Source organism: Alligator mississippiensis, chromosome 2, assembly GCF_030867095.1.
Source record: "Alligator mississippiensis isolate rAllMis1 chromosome 2, rAllMis1, whole genome shotgun sequence".
In the NCBI taxonomy this organism is placed as follows: Eukaryota; Metazoa; Chordata; order Crocodylia; family Alligatoridae; genus Alligator; species Alligator mississippiensis.
This window is the reverse complement of record NC_081825.1, coordinates 50,955,045-50,968,070: the sequence shown is the minus strand read 5'-3', so window position 1 is coordinate 50,968,070 and position 13,026 is coordinate 50,955,045.

Sequence of the window (13,026 nt, the reverse complement as noted above, 5' to 3'; positions counted from 1 at the left end):
ATTTCATTAAATGAAAACAGGCTCTTGACAGCCCATGAAAGGGGGTTCAAGAGAAATCACATCAATTGCTGGGCATTCTGGACCATCCCTGGTAGGTTTGCCTTGCCTATATGTAAAAGACCCTTGGAACCTGAAGGATCTAGAACCAAGTGAGTGATCAGATCACCCAGGACAGTCCAGCTCACACTGAGCTGTCAACTAACTGGACAGGCAATCTGCAGTGCCTGCCCACCTTGGGAAGAGGGACCAGGCATCCAGGCTCTGGTAGAATCAGGCCCTTGGCTCCCACAGACAGCAGGAGTGGAGGAGGAATTGAAGGCAGGGTGCACCCTCACCTCCAGTGGATCTGCCCCAGCTGTGGCAATGTGTAGCCTTTACTATCTGCTGCTGTTTCTCCTTAAGACCAACATATTTCTTCTGCATATCAGTGATGCATCACTGCCGAAATGTATTGATATCCTCTTCAAGTCTTGCTTGTCGTTGGTGTCTGTCTGCAGCCAACATTTCCCAGCAATCAGAAATCTTGACTCTATATTATAGACCAGATTTTTCCATGTTAAAGAAAAAGTGTCTTTGCTATCTTCTTCCAAGTAGTACTGGCTCTAGTATTTCTCCAGTGAAATCTTCAACTGTCTGCTGTAACCTCTGATGGAAACCTATAAACATCTATCCATGTGTGCAGATGAGGTAAAACTTTTGAAGATGAAGGATAATACTGGTACACAAACAAATGTGGAAAAAATGGCATGAATAAACTTAGAGTGGCATTTAGGAAGTTTCTAATCATCAGAGGAATGAGGTTCTGGAACAGCCTGCCAACAAAAGCAAGAAAAGTTTACCTTATTCTAAAATGCAGCTTGAAAAGTTTGTGCATGGGATTCTATGACACAGGCCACATACAGACATTCAGTTTCTCCGGGAAGGGTGACTGGTCTCCCAGGAACAACTGGGCGTATACAGATTTCAGGATTTTTCTCCCAGAGCAAAAATGGCTGATTCAGGAGAAAAATAACCCAGGAATAACCAAGCTTAAATCAGTCTCAAGAAAGTTTCATTTACAAGCTCTCTGCTCTTCTTCAGGGGCTCAGCATTCAAATGGCTGTCAAGCATCTCTGGGTAAGTTTTTCTACCAGGAAAACAAACCCAGCAGAATTCTCCTAGACCATTCTGAATGTGTGTATACAGCCTCCCTTGCAACTGTAGAGGACTGGACTGTAAAGAAGGACAAGCCTGTCTAACATCTCTCCCAACTGCATAGTTGATCTAATAAAAGATATCACCAATAAACTTTTGCTTCTTGTGTATCATGGACCATCATGATCAGCCACAAGACTAACCCTGGTACAAGTTTGTCCTGTAAACCTAGAGAAAATTCCAAACTAACTTTTTTACTCTACAGATTGTATCTCTATATCTTCTCTGTCTTTGCTTTGTAGTGAACCAAGAATATATTCAGTTCATAGGAAATGTGCTGCTCCCCCAAAAGTATGTTTAGGAACGTAAGGAAGAAGCAGGACTCGTGAATGTGAGTGAGCTGTAAGCCATGATTGTGTTCAGGACACAGATTGGCTCAGGCCATAGAAACACAAGCTAGAGAAGCAGCTGCTTCCAAATGCACATAGAGCAGGCCGCGATTTACCATGGGAAGGCTGTGGTGGCACATATCGCACAGTTCACAGGTTGCAGAGAGGGGGTCTGGTTAGGTAAGATGCTGTCAGGCAGGCTATGCAGCAGAGGAGCCAGAGTCCCTTGAGCTCTAAAATAACTCCTCCCTCAACTTCCACCATGTATGACCTAATTCTCCCTACATGTATTCCCTCTGGTGCTGGCTCTACTTAAAAGAATTTTGGCTGTGAAATGAACGGTAAAATAGTTCTTCACCAGCAAATAAGGGATCTAAGTTGAATAAGGAAGCTAGTATTATTCCGTAAGCTATTTTAGCTCTCCGTCACTGCAGAACAGGTGTCTTTCCCAGCTCTTACCTAGCTTTTTTTGCTATAGGGGTAGAGAAACTGTACATATTTCTAATCTTTCTGCAAGTTTTGTACTATTCTCCCTTTCATTCTAACATGGGGGGGCAGGGGGCAACTCTCTTTGCAGTCTATCATCCTCTAGACTTTGCCAAAGTGTTTTGTAAAACCCTTTTCTGTCAGCAGCAGATGCAAGCCCCTGTCTGGGACTGAATAGTGTACAGGTTTTTAGTCATCCACTCCCAGTGGCTGCATTCTTTTCCCCCCCCCCCCCCCCCTCAAGTTTGATATCTCGAGAGAGAGATCATTTTGGAGACAGGGAAGTCTTAACTCAGACAGTCTTCCATCTCCCTTCTTGGGGAAGGGTCTACCTTTTGCAATCAGATGCTGCACTTTGAACAAAGATTTAAACTTCTCACCTCTCTCAAGGGCACTCCAAGTTCAAAAGTCTCCTTCCTGCTTTTGCTTCCTCATTTGGGTCATGGTCATTACTTCAAGTCTCAGCACAGACAGTGTTTCAGATGCATGGATTTGTCCTGTCCCTATATTAGGCTAAACTTGTCTGTTAGTCAGGCAGGGATAGACTGCTACAGCATATCAGCTTGGGTATGCCTAGGAAAGTTACTCTAAATGTGCACTGCACAGGACTGTGTGGACACAATACAGAGGAACTGCCCAGAAGCTTGGAACATGGCCTTATGGGAAGTTAGGCTGCTGGGCAAAAATTCACATTATTATTATTATTATATCCTTGCACTGAATGCTTTTTGCACTTTGCCTCAGGTGGCAGTCTAGACTAGACTAGACTAGACAAAGCTGCTGCGTCTCCAGAAACCCCAGTTGGAACTAATTTAATAGTTTCACAAGTAGCTAGGGTCAGGAGGGACCCGAACAAATCATCTAGCCTGACCCCCTGCCACAGGCAGGAATGAATGCTGGGTTCACAAGACCCCAGACAGGTGGTTGTCCAACCTCCTCTTGAATTTGCCCAAGGAAGGGGCGAGGACCACTTCCCTGGGAAGTCAGTTCCAGATTTTGGCCACCCTAACTGTAAAATATTGCCTTCTGATCTCTAACCTAAACCTATTCTCCATCATCTTATTACCATTGTTCCTTGTCACCCCAGGTGGTGCTGGGGAGAAAAGGGCTCTGCCTATTTGCTGTTGATCTCCCCTGATGAGTTTGTAGGCAGCCACTAGGTCCCTGCTCAGCCTCCTCTTGCCGAGACTGAACAGGTCCAGGTCCCCCAGTCTCTTCTCGTAGGGCCTGTCCTGCTGCCCTCTCACCAAGTGGGTGGCCCTCCTCCGAACCCTATCCAGGCTAGCCACATCCCTTTTGAAGTGCGGCGCCCAGTACTGGATGCAGTACTCCAACTGCGGCCTGACCAAAGTCGCATAGAGTGGGGAGTATTACCTCTCTGGACCGGCTTGAGATGCACCTTTGGATGCATGACAAGGTATGGCTGGCCTTGCTGGCTGTGGTCTGGCATTGGCAGCTCATGTTCATCTTGGAGTCTATAATGACTCCAAGATCCCTTTCCACCTCTGTGCTTTCAAAGGGTTACTCCCCAGCCTGTATGTATGCTGTGGATTCCTCCTCCCAAGGCGCAGCACCCTGCATTTGTCTACATTGAATCCCATCCTGTTCTCATCTGCCCACTTTTGTAGTCTGTCTAAATCTAGTTGCAGCCTCTCTCCCTTCAAGTGTATCCACCTTGCCCCACATCTTAGTGTCATCAGCAAACTTGAACAGCGTGCTTTCCACCCCCTCATCCAAGTCGCTGATGAAGATGTTAAACAGTGCGGGCCCGAGGACCGAGCCCTGGGGTACCCCACTGCTCACATCTTGCCAGTTTGAGTACAACCCGTCCACCACTACTCTCTGGGTGTGCCCCATCAGCCAATTTTTTACCCATCCAACTGTGCATGCATCAATGCCACAGTCGCTTAATTTATTTATGAGAATGGGGTAAGAGACAGTGTCAAAGGCCTTCTTAAAGTCTAGAAAGACTACGTCCACAGCGACACCATCATCCAAGGATTTAGTTACTTGGTCGTAAAAGGCAATCAGGTTGGTCTGGCAGGACTGGCCTTTGATGAACCCATGTTGATTGCCCCTGAGCATGATCTCCCCTGCTGGCCCCCCACAGATGTGCTCCTTGATGATTCTCTCCAAGATCTTCCCGAGCACTGAGGTGAGGCTTACAGGCCTATAGTTACTTGGGTCATCCTTCCTCCCCTTCTTGAAAATTGGGACCACATTAGCCAGTTTCCAATCCCCTGGCACCTGGCCAGATGACCACGAATGCTCAGACAGCCAGGCCAAGGGCTCCGCAATGACCCCTGCCAGCTCCCTCAACACCCTTGGGTGGAGGGCATCTGGACCTGTAGATTTAAAAATGTCTAGCCCTTCCAGATGATCCTTAACTCCATCTGCACTGACTGAAGGCCTGACAGAGCTATCCCCGAGATTGTCCCTACCTCTGGTAGGTGGGATATCCCAGTCCCTGTTCAAGAAAACAGAGGCAAAGAAACTTAAAAATATCAGCTTTCTTGTCTGGCATAGCCACAAGATTACCATTTGCGTCTTGCAGGGGCTCAACTACTGAGAAGAGCTGAGGGAATTCCTCCCTTTCCCAGATGTGTCTGTGTCACGAGACCAACACTGCCTCAGGACTCCCTAGGAAGAAGGTCTCCCTTGCCTGAGAGGACAATCTGAAGACTTTGAGACTTGGCTCTTCTCAGTCCCTGGCTTCCTTCATAGTTCCCTGCCTCAGAGGTCCTTTTTGGTCACCTCCCAGGAAGGGGGTGTTTTCTTCTTCAATGGGGCGTCAAGGTGCTAACATCCCAAATAGCACAGCACAGCTCTGCTCCACAGTCTTTACTGGGCCATTCCAGTTCCCTCCATCTTTTCATGGATTCCACTTTGTCACCCCGGAGACTTTTTCTCTCTCAGCCCCATCACAGCCTCCCCCATCCTCCGTAGGCCGAGGCAGTCACATTTGCAACAACTCATTTACAAAACTGTAGTATTAACTTGGGGACAATACTCACCCTCTACAATGAAACAGGGTCCTAGAGAACCAAGCAGGGAGCAGTTTCAAGGCCCTACTGCCAGACCCAGATTGCCAGCACCTCTGGGGTGAAAAGGGCATACGGGTATCCTGTTTCTGAAGCTATCCACAGGAACTATTTACAGCAAAGTGTGCTCACTGTGTCCTCCCCTGCTCCAGTACTCACCCCCCATAACTGCAAGCTAGAATTCAGCCCACTTAGGCTCTTCTATCACATCTCTCATTGAGCATTGCAACCAGTGAACCAAAGAAGTTCAAGTTGCCCTGCTTTGCCAGAAGTATTATTCTAGAGGCTGTAGAGAAAGCTGCCGTGTTGCCAGAAGCCTCAGTGAGAAGTTATTGAACTACGACTACGACTTAGTAGGGCTATCTGAAACCTGGTGGGATTCGTCCCACGACTGGGCGGTACATGTTGAGGGTTATAGGCTATACAGAAAGGACAGGGTGGGGAAGAAAGGGGGAGGGGTTACACTCTATGTCAATGAGCAATATACATCAACCCTCATCAAGACAGAATTGAAGGAGGAGAAAGTAGAAGGATTGTGGGTTAAGTTACATGGGGGGCAAGGAGAAAGGGATTTGGTGGTAGGGGTTTGCTACAGACCCCCACACCAAGGGGAAGAACTAGACTCAGGGCTCCTGAGGCAGCTCTCAGAGGCCATAAAAACTAAGGAGGCAGTAGTCATGGGGGACCTAAACTACCCAGACATCTGCTGGGAGATGCAGACAGCAAAGTCCCACCACTCACGCACATTCCTATCCTGCGTACATGACCTCCACCTGATGCAGGAGGCACATGGTCCCACTAGGGGGAATGCCTTACTGGACCTGGTATTGGGGGGATGACATGGTAGGGGACCTACAGATTGATAGTCAGCTGGGGGACAGTGATCACCAAATAATAGAATTCAGTATAAGATGTCGAGTGGGTAGGGTAACTAGTAGGGTGAAAGTGCTAGACTTTAGGAAAGCTGATTTCAATGAACTCAGGCGATTAGTCAAGGACACACTGCAGAGTAGGAGTTTTGAAGAGATGGGAGCCCAGGAAGGGTGGCTGTGCCTTAAAGAAATGATCCTTCGGTCACAGAGGGAGACGATCCCGATGCGAGGAAAAAGAGGGAAAGGGGCCAGGAGGCTTCCTTGGCTGACCAGAGAAATCCAGGGCAGCCTACGGGCCAAAAGGGGAGCACATAAAAAGTGGAAACAGGGAGAGATTACCAAAGAGAAGTATACCTCCTCTGCTCGTGCTTGTAGGGAGGCAGTTAGATGGGCCAAAGCTACCATGGAGCTGAGGATGGCATCCCAAGTAAAGGATAACAAAACATTGTTTTTTAGATATATAGGGAGTAAAAGGAAGGCCCAGGGAGGAATAGGACCCTTACTAAATGGGCAGAAGCAATTGGTGACAGACAGGGGGGACAAGGCTGAACTCCTCAACGAGTTCTTTGCCTCAGTGTTCCTAAGAGAGGGGCAAGACAAGTCTCTCACTGGGATTGTAGAGAGGCAGCGGCAAGGCGCCAGACTACCATGCGTAGACCCTGAGATGGTGCAGAGGAACTGGATGCCTTTAAGTCGGCAGGCCCGGATGAGCTCCATCCGAGGGTACTGAAGGCACTGGCCGATGTCATTGCAGAGCCACTGGCAGTAATATTTGAATGCTCGTGGTGCACAGGCCAGGTCCTGGAGGACTGGAAAAGGGCCAATATGGTCCCCATTTTCAAGAAGGGGAGGAAGGAGGACCTAGGCAACTATAGGCCAGTCAGTCTCACCTCCATCCTAGGCAAAGTCTTTGAAAAAATTATCAAAGCTCACATTTGCGAGAGCCCGGCAGGACAAATTATGCTGAGGGGAAACCAGCACGGGTTCGTGGCAGGTAGATCATGCCTGACCAATCTAGTCTCTTTTTATGACAAGGTTACAAAACGCCTGGACGCAGGAGTAGGGGTTGATGTCGTATACTTAGACTTCAGGAAGGCCTTCGATACGGTATCCCACCCCATACTGGTGAACAAGTTAAGAGGCTGTGACTTGGATGACTACACAGTCCGGTGGGTGCCGAATTGGCTGGAGGGTCGCACCCAGAGAGTCGTAGTGGATGGGTCGGTATCGACCTGGAAGGGTGTGGGCAGCGGGGTCTCGCAGGGCTCGGTCCTTGGACCGATACTCTTTAATGTCTTCATCAGTGACTTGGACGAGGGAGCAAAATGTACTCTGTCCAAGTTTGCAGATGACACAAAGCTATGGGGAGAAGTGGACACACCGGAGAGCAGGGAACATCTACAAGCAGATCTGGACAGGTTGGACAAGTGGACAGAAAACAACAGAATGCAGTTCAACAAGGAGAAATGCAAAGTGCTGCACCTAGGGAGGAAAAATGTCCAGCACACCTACAGCCTAGGGAATGACCTGCTGGGTGGAACGGAAGCAGAAAGGGATCTTGGAGTCCTAGTGGACTCCAAGATGAACATGAGTCAGCAGTGTGACGAAGCCATCAGAAAAGCCAATGGCACTTTATCGTGCATCAGCAGATGCATGACAGATAGGTCCAAGGAGGTGATACTTCCCCTCTATCGGGTGCTGGTCAGACCGCAGTTGGAGTACTGCGTGCAATTCTGGGCGCCACACTTCAAGAAGGATGCAGATAACCTGGAGAGGGTCCAGAGAAGGGCAACTTGTATGTTCAAGGGCCTGCAGGCCAAGTCCTATGAGGAGAGACTAGAGAAACTGGACCTTTTCAGCCTCCGCAAGAGAAGGTTGAGAGGCGAACTTATAGGCAGCCACAAGGTCATCACGGGGGCACAGAAGGGAATTGGTGAGTATTTATTCACCAAGGCGCCCCCGGGGGTTACAAGAAACAATGGCCAGAAGCTAGCAGAGAGCAGATTTAGATTGGACATTAGGAAGAACTTCTTCACAGTTCGAGTGGCCAAGGTCTGGAACGGGCTCCCAAGGGAGGTGGTGCTCTCCCCTACCCTGGGGGTCTTCAAGAGGAGGTTAGATGAGCATCTAGCTGGGGTCATCTAGACCCAGCACTCTTTCCTGCTTATGCAGGGGGTCAGACTCCATGATCTATTGAGGTCCCTTCCAACCCTAACATCTATGAATCTATGAATTAACATCCTTTGCTAGCTGCGACTCCAGTTGTGCTTTGGCCTTCCTGACTTCATCCCTGCATGCCTGAGCAATATTCTTATACAGCTCCCTAGCTGTTTGTACAAGTGTCCACTTCATATAAAACTTCCTTTTTGTGATTTAGTTTAGTAAAGTGTTCCCTGATAAGCCAAACTGGTCTTCTGCTATATTTGCTAGTCTTCCTGTGCATCAGGATAGTTTGTTCCTGCACTCTCAGCAAGGCTTCTTTAAAGTACAACCAGCTCTCCTGGACTCCTCTCCCCCTCAGACTGGGTCCCAGGGGATCCTACCCATGGGTTCCCTGAGCAAGTAAAAAAATCTGCTTTTCTGAAGTTCAGGGTCCTTACTCTGAAGCTCTCCATCCTTCCCTTCCTTAGGATCCTGAACTCAATCATCTCATAGTTCATGCTGCCCAAGTTACCATCTACTGGTACATTCCCCACAATTTATTCCGTTTGTGAGCAGCAGGTCAAAAATAGCATGGCCTCTAGTTGGCCACTCCAGCACTTGCACAAAGTTGTCCCCAGCACTCTGATTGCCTGTGCACTCCTGTATTGCACTCCCAGCGGATGTCAGCATAATTGAACTCCTCCATGAGAACCAGAGCCTGTGATTGGGAAACTTCCACTAGCTATTTGAAGAGCGCCTCATCCACCGCATCCTTCTGTTCTGGTGGTCTATAGCAGATCCCCACCACAAGATCACCCTTGTTGGCCTCCCCTCTGACCTTAACCCAGAGACCTTCAAGAGACTTATCTCCAGTTTTATATCGGAGCGCTGAGCAATCATACAGCTCTTTTACATACAGAGCAACTCCTCCTCTTCTTCCCTGCCTGTCCTTCCTGAAGTTTGTATCCATCCATGACAGTGCTCCAGTCATATGAGCTCCCACCAAGTCTGTTATTCCAATTATATCATAATTCCTTGACTGTGCAAGGACTTCTAATTCCTTCTGCTTGTTTCCCAAGCTCTGTGCATTCATGCTGCTTCTTCTTAGTGGTGGTCATCTTGATCCTTCCCACCTTAAGGAGGCCTGACCTGTCCACCTCCACCAATAGAACATGCTCCTTGCCCTCTGATGCTAGGGCTCCATATCTACTTTCCAGACAAACGGCTGCAGGTGTACTACTTGTAACTTTATATTTTATTTCAACAATATTTTATTCCAACATCATTAACACATTGCCATGAAAGGAAACCACACCACTTTCCAAGTTTTTTTCCAAAAACAAAGGGAGTGAATGTAAATTTTAGATCTAGTGGTAGGACAAAGCTTCACTTTAAACAAAACTTTTATCTTAACATATAGTAGTAGTCCATCACATCCATGGGCAGATCAAAGATCTCTCATCTGACACTTCTAATTTAGACACTTAAATCAATAAGGGAACTTCAGGTTGAAGTCTAGTCCCCTGATATTGCATTTATTAAAATACTCTCTCAAAACCCATTGCCCCTGCTGTCGCTACTGAAAGGCTGTTCCAGAACTTCATTCCTCTGATGATCAATAATCCTCAAATTTACAGCCTAAATTTCTTCCTGATCACTGTTCTTGTGCCAGCATTTCACTTTGGTTTAAATAGCCTTTGTGTTGCTGCGCTGCATATAGTAATCTGTTTTACCAAGATAAACATTTTTTAGTCTTCTCTCATAAGATTACAACAATCCAGCGGATGGGGAGCCTGGTAACCTTCAATGCACCTGTTGCAGTTTGAATTAATTTCTTTGAACACAGGTGACCAGAACAACACACAATATTAACTGGTCTCACCTGCTAATTGTACACTGGTATTATTTCTCCCTTGGCTAGGGGAGGAGCTCTCTTGATCTGTTTTAGAATTTCATGCAGCTCTTTTTCACCTTTACACACTGGTGGCTCACTGTCACCTTGTGATTGTCCATCATATTTGTCTTTCATCTGTTATTTTCACTGCTAAACTTTGAACTTACAGCAGGAATTTGTTTCATGCCCTTGCAGACTTGTATTTGCATTTGTATTATTAAATTTCACCTCAGTTCTCATCCTCATCTACTTATTTCTGTAGGATATTCGATTTAGCCTTCGTATTGGTGATGCCCCTCAAGATGGTCATCATCAGCAAGTTTAACTACTACTTACTGTGCAATAACAATTCACAGTTAACAAACTTACCAAATATTTGGTATGATTTATCCCAAAGTCAATGCCTGGGAAAGCCCACTAGTTATCTCACTCAACTACTAGTTATGCTTTCAACACCTATTTTCATCTCCATTTTCAGTTTGTTGTTCAGAGTGTACATTTTTGTACTGATCTCCATTTTAACCAATAATTTCCCACATGGTGCCATATTAAATGCTTTATAGAAGTCTAGATAGACAATCAATTACACTTCCTCAGTCTAAGAAATAAACAAAGAAAGCTATAAGGTTAGGTAAACCCACATTTTACTTTATTGCTTTTTTCTCTCACCTTCGTGCGTTGACAGATTTAAAAAAAAAAAAAAACAAAACTGAAAGCTTCTTATACTACTGAGGTCAGAATACCAGGCCTGTAAGCCACCTGGAAGCCCTGTTCCAACTTTCTTAAATACTAGTACATTTGGTATTCTCCATTCACATAGCATCAGCTTGTTCAGAATTCTTGGAAGGAGATTATCTAGTTCGCCCCTTCACTTGAATACATTAAAAACCTTGATTTTTGCTTGGATCTCAGACGTGACAATTCTCATGCCCTCCCTGCCATTGTCCATCCTGCTGTTGCCCTAAGTTCATCATCGTTGTAGGAAACCAAGGCAAAAATACTCATTAATGGATATGCCAGGCCTAGTTTATATTTTAGTCTTGCATCCTGATGTTATGATGCCTTGCCTTTTTTAGGGATACTTGCTTCAAAGTCTTTTGCAAGTTTTAACTTGACTACACTTTCTAACTTTTGAGACATGGTTTTCTTTATTGGTCAATACCACTTTCCATTCCTGAGATGCTCTGCTTACTCCTAATAACCGTTTGAAGTGGCTATTCAGCCAGTTTGCCCTTTCTTTTCTAGATGTTTTTTTTCCCCTGGTACTGCAAGTAAATTTCTAACTATACTGTGTCTACCTCTATCCCAACTATACTATTGGTCCAATAAGTCACCCCAAGAAATCCTTGACGGTACCTTTAATAGACTCCAGGTCTCCTCCACGTTCAGGTCTCTGATCTCAGTTGCCTTCACTTATCAGCTTGTAATTATTTGAGCCAGGGTTATGTTCTATGCAGAACTTTTAAATGGTCCTTAATGCTGACCAAAGCCCAAATCTAAGATCATTGCCTCTTTCTCCCTTAAAATTTCAGATGCTGTTTCCTGGTCCAAGAGCAGAGATCTCTAACCACACTGAACTCCAACCATCCTTCTGTTGGTGGCACAGGATAGAGCCGACTGTTTCTAGCTATGCTGCCATGGAGCTTGGTTCTCTGCAGTGCAGCTTGGTCTTACCCTTCTAGTGTTTCATTCCTACAGAGGTGTCGTACTCCAGGAAATGGCAAAGCAAAGCAACCTTTGATCTGTGCAGTTGGCAACAATGGGGGGATAGTCCATGCCTCCCTACATCTCTCTTCTTGCCTTACCCATTTTATAGAACCAGCATATGATAGTACATCGCCCAAGAGCATTTGATAGATTTTGATTGACAATTGTCTACAGCAATGACTGTAGACTGGCAGTTACCCTTGGGTGGGGATCTGGGCACTCCAGAACCTTACATTGCTGAACACTCTCCTCAGTTCCTAGACACCAAAGAGGACATGAAGCTGCACCTTATTTCAGCTGCTCTGGAAGTTAATAGCACCAAGGTCCTGCTTCATGGCAGTAGGCTTGACCTACAATCCATCCACTCAATCCAAATATTTAAACAGAAACTGACAATTTAAGCAAACAAAGCAGCACAACCTTCTTTGACACTGCAAGTATACCTACTGGTCTATACTCAAAAACCTAATTTTTGATTAGTTTAAGCCCCTGGATTTGGGTACATTGGTCATTTTAAAAGGTAGCTTCTGAAAGTTACATTCTGCAAAATATTACATCTCTGGGAGTACAGCTTTGAATAAAAGACAGCAGATAGGTTAACAACTCACTGTTGCGTGTGCGCGCACACTTTACCTTGGCAGAAAAAGTGAACTGCCACATGGTTAGTAAGAGATAAACTCAACATCCACTTCCAATCTGATGTTTGTTCAATACATGAATGATATTATTGGACGCTATAAGAACATGCTCTCTTTTCATTAGTTTTAGCATACTGCTCAGACAGCTACAGTACATATCAAAAGTTGGATCCTAGCAATATTGTTTTACCAAATGAGCACTATAGTCTCAAAGCTTTGCACTATTTTGTAAGTGTCACATGACCATATCCATTCCAGACACATATTGTACATGTTTAAATAAAATAACACACAACTGAGAAAAGAACCAGTTGCAACATACAACTCTCATAGATTACCTCTCATATACTGGATACCAGAAAACTCAAGGGGAAAATGCTGACTTCATTGCTTTATGATTGCATGGCTGGTTTGCTCCATTTTCATATCACTGTAGATGAACTCTTATATGAAACTTACTTTAACAGGGTATTTGCAATTTTGCTGTACAAGTTAACCATATACCATAACATTAAACTCCATCAGATCCTTGTATTCAGTAGAAGGTTGAAGCAATTGCTTTTTTTTTTTTTTTTTTTATACTTGGTCCTGGGAAGTAGACAGCTTGTCATTCCTCCAGAAAAGAATTGATTATAGCTTAAACTGTACACCAGATTCATCTTTTGTTGTGATTCTTACAGAAAAGCCTAACACTTTGATATCGTTACAGTATTTCAGACTCAA